Source organism: Carcharhinus amblyrhynchos, chromosome 8 (genome assembly GCF_965287045.1).
Source record: "Carcharhinus amblyrhynchos chromosome 8, sCarAmb.v2.hapA, whole genome shotgun sequence".
NCBI classification, from domain to species: Eukaryota; Metazoa; Chordata; class Chondrichthyes; order Carcharhiniformes; family Carcharhinidae; genus Carcharhinus; species Carcharhinus amblyrhynchos.
Window position 1 is genome coordinate 67,826,784 of NC_137331.1, and position 10,633 is coordinate 67,837,416.

Consider the following 10,633-nt stretch of genomic DNA (forward strand, 5'->3'; position numbering starts at 1 on the left):
CAGCATTTCTCTGAACTTCTTTCAATGCACATATTTTCCTGCTTAAAAAAGGAGACCAAAATTGTCTCCAGTACTCTAGGTGCAGACTTACCAATGCCCTGTGCAACTGTAGCAAGATTTCCCTACTTTAATACACCTTAAAACAACACAAAAACCGAAGTGTGAAATGTAATCTTGAGTTCAGTTATACATTAATTAAATAGATTTCATGGGATGCAAGCTAATTTGGAATCTTTACTTGAGGTTACGTTAGAAACAAGAACATAACAAATAAGAGCAAGAGTAGGCCATTTGGCCATTCGAGCAGAAGATTGAATCCCTACAATACGAAAGGAGGCCATTCAGCCCATTGAATCTGAACTGACTCTCTGACAGAGTATCTTACCCAGGCCCACTCTCGCACCCTATCCCTGTGTCCCCAAACATTTACCATGGTTAATCTATCTAACCTAGACATTTTGGGACATGAAAAGGAAATTTAGCATACACAATCCACCTAATCTCCACATCTTTTGACTGTAGGGGGGAAACCCACACAGACATAAGCAGAACGTGCAAACTCCACACAGACAGTTACCCAAGGCTGGATCCCTGGAGCTGTGAGGCAGCAATGCTAACTACTGAGCCACTGTGCTGCCCATCATTTGTTTATGACCTCAATTCCACGTTTGTTCGCGTCCCCTATCAAAAATCTATCCACATGAGTCCTAATAATATTCAATGACCCTGCCTCCATCACTTTCTAGCGAAGAGTTCCATAAACCCAAGAAAAAAGTTCTCCTAATCAAATTGGGAGATGCTTTATTTTTTAACCATGTACCCAGAACAGGAATCTCTACAGTCTAGATGAATATTTCTTGCGCACAAATATTCTGAATATTCAATATTCTGAAGACTGTCATATTCTGAATACTGAATGGGACCCATAGAAAAATTTAAATGAAAATTATGCTGTTAAATTTGTCAAACTTATGTTGATTCTAAAACTGTCAAGCACAATTTATATGGTTAAGCTGATGCTATATCAATATGATATATTTACTGAATTGTTAACTAGAAGAATGACATAGTCTATGATGCAAACAGTATGTTAGCTTCTAACATTAGTATGTGATTAACTTTAGGCTTCCTAACCTTTTTAGCATTTGTATGCCTATGGAAGTTTATTGGATTCTCTGTCCATTACCAGCCCCTCTCATTCTCCCTTTGCCTTTTTTTAATAGCTCTCTGAACTTTGTCCATGGTAAGTTTGGAAGGGCAGTAAACATGCAAATAAGAGGAACAAAGGGAGATTATGAGAAGAGACTGGCAATAAAAATACAAGTCTTATACAAGCATGTAGTTGCATGATTGCTTTAAAAGCTGATCATATGATTTGATGGTGACATTATTAGAACTATCATCACCATACAAAGTAAGTTCTCTTCTCTACCACTGACAGGACAGATCCAGAAGAGGTGGTGGCACAGTGGTATACAATCAAGAGGAAGTTTCCTTAGTACACCAACACCAAAATCCAGTCTCTTGAAGTCAGGTCAGACATGGGCAAGGAAATCATCATCTGTAAACTGCATCCCCCCCACTACCCCTTCCTAACCCCCCTCCCATTGCCACTCCTCCCCTCACCTATACCCAGTTGATGCGTCAGTATCCTTCATGTTGACTACCACTTGGACAAAGCATTGAGGCATGGGTGTACAGTGTACTCTGGGTGGGGGTACACCAATGACCAATTGCCCCCAAGTTAGGGAATAACCCTGGTTCAATAAAGATTGTAGGAGGGGATGCCAAAAGCTGCACCAGGCATTTCTAAAAATGAAATATTAACCTGGTGAAGCTACAGCACAGGATTACCTGCCTGTCAAACAGCAACAGTGATAGACAGAGCTAAGCAATCCCACAACCAATGCATCAGGTCTAAGCTTTGTAGTCCTGCCACATGCAGCCATGAATGGTGGTGGACAATTAAACAACTCATTGGAAATGAAGGATCCACTGATATCCCCATCCCCAATGATGGAGGAACACTGCAGATAAGTGCAAAAGATAAACTGAACTATTTGCAACAATCTTCAGCCAGAAATGCCAAATGAATGATCCATCTCGGTGGTCGTCTCCTCCCAGATGTCCCCAGCATCACAGCCAACTTGATTAATTCCACGTGATATCAAAAAATGGTCAAAGGCACTGAACACTGCAAGGTCTATGCACCTTGAAAATATTTCAGCAATAAACTGAAGACTTGGTGGGGGGGAGGGGGTTCTCCTGTCCCTTCCACCACAGGAATCGTAGTGAGTGGGGGCGGACCACACAAAGGTCCATTGACTTCAGGTGGAAATCTATGGTTTTGGGGTGAGTGCAGCTGGAGAATCCCACCCTTGCTGTCCAGAACTTGTGGTGCCCCCCCCCCCCCCGCCCCCTTAACCAAGCTGTTCTAGTACATCTGGTCAGTACACTGGCATCTACCCAGCAATGTGGAAAATTGTCTACATATCACCTGTATACGAAAAAAAAACAAATCCAACGCAGTCAATTACCTCCCCATCGGTCTTCTCTCAATGGTCAATAAAGCGATGGTAAAGTTGAAGTCACCATAGTCCCAGATGACTGCAGGCTGCTCTCCTTTTTTGAGAGGGGAAGTTAACTGGTACTGATTTAATCTGAGGGTAACTACACCTCAGGTGAGAGCAAGGTTGTAAAGGTGGGGATAACCTCAGCTGGTACAGAAATTGAATCTCATTGTTGATGTCACAAACCAACCATCTAGCCAAATGAGCAAACTGACTCCCCCTCCCAAAAAATGGAAAGCTTCACAAATTTGCATGTCATCCTTGTGCAAGGGCCATGCTAATCTTCTTTGTATTGTTCCAATGTTAGTCTATGTGCTGCCGTAGCAAGTACAGGGGTCATCAATTGTGTTAGCAAATGACACTTGCTTAGCAATGACCTGATCACTGCTCAGTGTTGGTTCCACCTTGGCCACTGATCTCCTGACCACATTGGTTCAAACATAGGTGAAAGAACTGAAGTCCTGAGGTAAGAGTGATTACCCTTGAAATCAAGGCAGCATTGACCAAGTGTGGCATCAAGGAGCTCTTGCAAAACTGCAGTCAATGGGAAACAGGAGGAAAGTCTCCACTGGTAGGAGTCATAACTAGCACAAAGGAAGGGTTTTTTTTTGGAAGTCATAGAACTTTAAAGCAGAGAGATGGGCCCTTTGGCCCATTAAGCATTTACCTATTCTAATCCCATTTTCTAGCACTTGGTCCATAGTCTTATATGCTATGCTGTTTCAAGTGCTTAGCTAAATAATGGGAGTTTCATGCCAGCAATACTGAGATTAATTTCATAATTCCAGGTTTATTTATTGAATTTAAATTGTACCAGCTGCTGTGGTGAACTCTACTCTTTACAGCATTAATCTAGGCCTCTGGATTATCCACCCAATTGCATTACCACTACAGCACCACCCCCCACCCCCATGCCCCCCACAACCCAAGCATATCAGGTTATGCATCTCGGTTCCAGGACATCACTGCAGGAGTTCCTCAGGTTAGTGTTCTATGCCCAACCATCTTCACCAATCATAAGGTCAGAAGTGTGGATGTTTCTAGTTGGTTAGATGAGTTGGCTGGATGGCTGGTTTGTGATGCACAGCTATGCCAACAGCATGGGTTCAATTCCTATACTGGCTGAGGTTATTCATGAAGGCTCAACCTTGCCCATTGATCTTCAAGTTAAATCACCACAAGCCTCAGCTCTTCCCCTCCTAGAGGAGAACAGTCTATACTCATCTAGTATTAATTTTTACCTTGCAATACAACTACCATTTTGACTTGAAAATATCTCACCATTCTTTCACTGTCGCTAGATCCTAATCTTGAACTCACTTCCTAACAGCACTCTGTGTACCTACACCAGATGGACAGTAGCAGTTCAAGGATGCACCTTACCAATAGCTTTTCAAGGTCAATTAGGGATGTAAAATAAATGCTGGCCTATCCAGTGATGTCCACATCCCAAGAATGAAGAAAAATTGTAGCCATTTAATGGTCACTTAAGGGCTTCATGTCACCCCAGCCATATCTCCTTTTGGTCTCCTTATTTAAGGAAGGATGTAAATGCATTGGTGGTGGTTTGAGGCAGTTTACTAGACTGAAACCTGGAATGAGTTGATTGTATTATGAGGAACTGTTAGAGAGGTTTGGTTTGTTTCCACTGGAGTTTTCAAGAGTGAGGGGTCACTTGATTGAACCATAGAAGATTCTGAATGGTCTCAACAAGGTGGAATTGGAAATAATGTTTCCTCATGTGGGTGAGTGCAGACTAGCACTTTCTGAATTTGTGCTTCATAATCAAGTTAGTTAATCCCATGATCATGTTCTTTGTAGAATAGAACATTAGCCACATCCTTCCTCAAATCAATCTTTTAATGATTTTGTTTGTGGCTGCTTGAGGGCTGAAGTTGCGAAGTTCTGATTCTGATGAGAGCCTCAGCAGCCATTAGAGCAGTTTAGAGCTAAGTTTATAATGATCTCCAATCCTTAGTTGCTATAAGACATGCTCTGTAATTTCAACCCTTTCTAATCATGCCCAAAGGGAAAATGTTTTGCGTATTGGAATTTAAGCACTGAATCAACAGAATTATAAAATTCAGTCTGGAAAAATTATCACTGGGCAGTTCCAATTGGATTTGTAAAGTTGTCCACCCATCCATATATTTGATAGCCTTTCCTGTTTTTCAATATTTCCTATTACAGATACAGCTTTTGAAAGTGAGTCACAAACGATAATAACTGATGCATTCTAACTCCCCGTGAACAGAATTTCACTCTGCTTTGACAAACATTGCAGGTAGCATGCATAATTGACTGCCTGTTTCACTTCTGTCAAGGCATGTAATGAGAAAATGACCTATTCGTCAGTCCTTCATTCAGGAATTTTAAAATTCTCTGCTTGACAACATATAATAATCTTTCCATACCTCCAACTGAAGTGTAATCCGTCACTGTCTTGTGGCATGAGTGAAAAATAGTAGACTTTTGAGAGATTACCCTGAGAGGATTATAATGATAGATAATTTTGTTTGGCAATCTCCAACAGAAAGTAATTATCACTGAGACAAAGATGACATTAAAATTGAATTTATCAAATGAACAAAATGTTCTCGCTCAGATTAAGATTCTTAAAACAAATTACACTGCTGATCCTGACTACATTCACTCTAGAAAACTAAGAAACCATGCAGAGAAAGCCATTTGGCCCTCCATGTCCACACCAACTCTCTGACAGGGTATTGTAATTAATGATGACATGAGTACAATCACGATAATGATGACCTTAGTATAAAGATAAAGATGTAGAACTAGTTTGGCAAAGATAGGAAACAATAAAGGCAGGAAGTTACTTGTGGGAGTAGTTTATAGATCCTCCTAACAGTAGCCACACAATAGGATGGGGTGTGCAGAAAGAAATAATGGGAGTTTTTGAGAAAAGCATAGTGATAATCATGGGTTACTTTAATCTACATTTGGATTGGGTAAATCAGATTGGCAAAAGTAGCAATGAAGATTCATTCATAGTGTTTGCAGAGCAGTTTCTCATTGCAGCACATGCTACAGCAAACCAGAGAGCAGGTCATTCTAGATCTGAGAATGCATTATAAGACAGGATTAATTTATGACCTCATAATGAAGGGGTCCCTATACAGGTGTTATAAGGGTGGCACGGCAGTACCTTGGTTAGCATTGCCAGGGACCCAGGTTTGATTCCTGGCCGGGGTCACTGTCTGTGCAGAGTCTGCATGTTTTCCCCATGTCTATGGGGGGGTTTCCTCCCACAGTCTGAAAGATGTATTGATTAGGTACACTGGCCATGCTCAATTCTCCCTCGGTGTATCCAAACAGGTGCTGGAGTATGGCGATTTAGGGTATTTTCACAGTAACTTCATTACTGTAAGCCTACTTGTGACACTATAAATAAACTTTAAACTTATAATGTGATTAAATTTCACATTTAGTTCAAGGAAGAGAAGAGTGGGTCCAGGACTAGTATTTTGAATGTAAATAAGGTCAATTACCAGGATATAAAGCTGACTGAAGAGGATTGGTACATTAGGTTAAGTCAGTAGAGATGAGTGACAACCATTTCAAGAGATTTTTGGAGCACCAAGAAAAGATACATTCCAGTGAGAGAGAAACACTACAAGGGAAGAACATATTAGCTAGGGCTAACTAAAGAAGTTAAAGATAGTATCAAATTGACAGAATGAACCTGCAAAGGTTAATGGCAGGGCAGGAGATTGAACAGAATATAAACAACAGCCAACAATGGCTAAAGATATAGGGAGGGAGAAAATGCAGGGTGAAAAGAAAGCTAGCTAGAAATATAAAAACAGTATGAGTTTTTAAGAGTATTTAAAATGGAAAAGAGTAGATAAACGGAAACAAAAACAGAAAATTAGTATTTCGCTTTTATATTAAGTAAACTGAGCCCTGGTCCTCTATGGAGTGAATCTGGAGAATTGATAACAGAAAATAAGGAAATGGTGGCTGAATTGAACAAATATTTTGCATCTGTTTTCACTGGAGAGGATACAAATAATACCACAAAAATAAATGCACATCAAGAGGTGAAAGTTACAACTTAAAACATAAGGACACAAGACCTAACAGCAGTAGGCAATCCAACCCCTCAAGTCTGCTCCGCCATTCAGTATGATCGTGGTTGATCACATCTTGGCCTCATCTCCATCTTCTTGCTTGCTCTCCATAACCTTTCATCCCGCTACTAATTAAAAAATCTATTAGGGGGAGGCATGGTGGTTTTCCCACTGCATAAATTAGCACCTATCAGGTGAGAGAAACCCAACTGATGTTGCTAATGGCAACAGGAAACCTTCCAAACTCCCTGCTGGTGTGGACACATAGTTCCAATTCAGGAGAATCGCTCCCTACGTCTGCGATCGGATAACATTTTGGAAAGAGGACTGAAAAATCAGGATTGACTTAATGTTCTCTGAACATTTGCAGGACTTTTAGCTGCTTCTGTTGCTGCTCCAAATTGGTACTTTCATAAGATAACTGGATGACTAGGATGGTGTGGTCTGTGAGGATCCCCACAATATTGGCAGACATTGAGCTTCTGAGAGCTTCCTTGGAACAAATCAGTGTCATAGGAAAAGGTTATGCGTGTGACCTGCTGTCATTCATGGTCTTCATTTAAAATGGATTATTTTTGATATTTTATGAGGAGAATTATCTTTCTCAGTAACCTTCTTGAGATCAGCTGGGAACAGGTCCACTTTAGCTCTTTTAGCACTCTTTCCACAGTGTCCAAGTTATTACAGCTCCCTCACTAGCTGTTTTGTAATGTAAATTCTAATATTCTGAATAAATTATTTAATAATTCCATTGACAAATGGTAAGTTCAAGGTTGTCTTTATTCATTCTGACTGAAATCAAAGTTTGCTTGAATGACTCCTCTTTGACTTCCCTCCCTTCAATCATTAATACTTTGCTTCTTTAAACAGAGTTTCCAATCACCATGAGAAATTTGGATGAATTTGATTGAAATGATTAGCCTTGCCTCTTCCCTCATTCTCATCCACAAGTGCATAGATTTTACAGTTTGCTGTGTTTTATCCACTTCTTCAGTTTCTGGGTTGTTATGGTCCTCACTGAGGGCAGGTTACATAACCTCTCAGTTGTGATGTGCTCCAGGATCAAATGCCCATTTTGATCTGCCAGCTTTGGTCATTGAAGGTGTATGATGGGAGCTAAAGCTCTGACCTCAGATGTAGACCATTAATTCAAGACAACATTTCTTTTGTAGAGTGTTGGTTATTGTTCGATGGGTCTGAAGAAGTCTTCATAGTCATGCGTAGGCTAATTTAAGTGGACTAACTCTGATGCTTATAACTATTTACAAATATGCAATAAATAGTACAAGCTAGGAGCTGTCTCCATGCGTGTTGGTACACATGGCTCCATGCAACATTTAACTGACCTTGGGTCTGGATCGTGTGTTCTCTTACGTCATGTACTTGGTACATATGCCAGACTCTTATATATTACACCTCCCCAAGTCTTCTGGGGAGGGAGTATGAAAAGCTGGGAATGGAATTAAAAAGTAGAACCGACAAGGTGGTCATCTCTGGGCTACTGCCTGAACCGAGTGCAGACGGGCGTAGGGTTGATAGGATTAAGGAAGTGAATGGGTGGCTCAGGGATTGGTGTGGGAGGAATGGGTTTGCATTTATGGGGCATTGGCACCAGAGTTGGGGTAGGTGGGACCTGTTCGGGCGGGATGGGGTGGGTCTGAACCGTGCTGGGACCAGAGTGCTGGCAAATAGAGTAAAGAGGACTGTAGACAGGGCTTTAAACTAATTAGGGGAGGGGAGGGTGCGAGGGTAGGTGACATTACGGGGTCTAAAGTTAAGGAGAGGGTACAGGTAAGGATAGAGGCCGAGGATGTCCCAATAATAGAGGGAGTAAGGGGCGTGAGTATGGTTGGTGACGTTACGGCAAATAAGGTCCAGGTGAAGGCTGGGATGAAGGCGCTTTATCTGAATGCGCGAAGCATTCGGAATAAAGTGGATGAGTTCGTGGCGCAGATCGACCCAAATGGATATGATCTGGTGGCCATTAGAGACGTGGCTGCAGGGTGACAGGGACTGGGAGCTGAATGTCCAGGGGTATCAAGTGTTTAGGAAGGAAAGGGGGGGGGGGGGCGTAGATCTGCTGATTAAGGATAGCATCAAGGCGGTAGCAAGAGATGATATTGGAGCCAAGGACCAGAACGTGGAATCGTTGTGGGTAGAGATTAGGAACAGCAAAGGGAGGAAGACGCTGGTGGGTGTTGTCTATAGGCCCCCGAATAATGATCTGGAGGTGGGGCGGGCTGTTAACGCGCAAATAAGTGCGGTGTGCAGGAATGGGACGGCCGTAGTTATGGGGGATTTCAATCTGCATGTTTGGTCGACCCATGTTGGACGTGGTGGGCTCGAGGAGGAGTCCTTGGAATGCTGCCGGGATAGTTTCCTGGAACAGTGTGTGTTGGCGCCGACGAGGGAGCGAGCTATCTTGGATCTGGTGTTATGTAATGAGGCAGGTAGAATTAGGGAACTTGCGGTGAGGGATCCTCTTGGGGAGAGTGATCATTGTATGGTGGAGTTTCTGGTGCAGATGGAGGGGGACAAAGTGGGTTCCCGGACACGCGTCCTTTGTTTGAACAGAGGGGAGTATGGTAGGATGAGAGAAGAATTGGCGAATGTGGACTAGGGGAGCGTGTTGGAAGGTAGGTCTGCTGAGGAGCAGTGGAGGATCTTTAAGGAGATCTTTCTTGGTGCTCAGCAGAAATTTATTCCAATGGTTTAAAAAGGACCGTAGGAGGAGAGGTAATAAGCCGTGGATAACGAAGGAGGTGAAGGAAAGTGTTAAATTAAAAGCGGAGGCGTTTAGAGTAGCTAAGAGTAGTGGGCGAGAAGAGGATTGGGAGAGGTTTAAATGTCAACAAAGATTGAGAAAGACGTTGATAAAGAAGGGTAGGAGAAACTATGAAGCTGGGCTAGCGCTTAATATAAAAAAGGATAGCAAGAGTTTTTATAAATATATAAAAAGGAAGAGGCTGGCTAGGGTGAACGTTGGTCCCTTAGAGGATGAGAAGGGGGACTTAGTGGTAGGAGATGGGGAAATGGCTAATGTTACGCCGTTGTTTAAGAAGGGTGCCAGGCAAAAGGCGGGGAATTATAGGCCTATTAGTTTAACGTCTGTTGTAGGTAAAATGTTAGAATCCGTCATCAAGGAGGAAATAGCGAGGCATCTTGAGGGGAACTGCTTGATAGAGCAGACGCAGCACGGTTTCATTAAAGGGAAGTCGTGTCTGACAAATTTACTGGAGTTCTATGAGGATGTGTCTAGGGCGGTGGATAGAAGAGAGCTGGTGGATGTGGTCTTCCTGGATTTTCAGAAGGTGTTTGACAAGGTACCTCAAGAGGTTATTGCAGAAGGCCAGGGGGCATGGAGTTGGGGGTAGGGTGTTAGCGTGGATAGAGGACTGGTTGTCAAATAGGAGGCAGAGAGTGGGGGTCAATGGGTGCTATTCGGATTGGCAGTTGGTGACTAGTGGAGTGCCCCAGGGTTCGGTGCTGGAGCCTCAGCTATTTACCATTTATATGGATGATCTGGAGGAGGGAACCGAGTGTAGGGTGTCGAAATTTGCTGATGACACCAAAATTGGTGGAAAGGCAAATTGTGCAGAGGGTGGGGAGAGTCTACAGAAGGATCTAGATAGGCTGGGCGAATGGGCCAGGAAATGGCAAATGGAATTTAATGTTGGCAAGTGCGAGGTGGTCCACTTTGGTAGGAATAATGGTAGGAAGGATTATTACTTACGTGGAGAAAAACTGCAGCAGGCGACGGTGCAGAGGGACCTCGGGGTCCTTGTGCATGAGTCGCAAAAACCCAGCTTGCAGGTGCAGCAGGTGGTCAGGAAGGCGAATGGGATGCTGGCCTTCATCGTGAGGGGGATTGAATATAAAAGTAGGGAGGTCTTGCTGCGGCTGTATAGGGCATTGGTGAGGCCGCAGTTGGAGTACTGTGTGCAGTTTTGGGTGCCGTACTTACGCAAGGAT

General features: G+C 42.9%; 1 non-coding gene across 1 annotated transcript; it reads right to left on the reverse strand.

The window, feature by feature from the left end:
* Positions 1-2,794: 2,794 nt before the first annotated feature.
* LOC145347123 (U6 spliceosomal RNA) lies at positions 2,795-2,901 on the reverse strand. Its single transcript, XR_013887780.1, has one exon. It is a non-coding gene; the product is annotated as a U6 spliceosomal RNA (small nuclear RNA).
* Between the last annotated feature and the right edge of the window lie 7,732 nt (positions 2,902-10,633).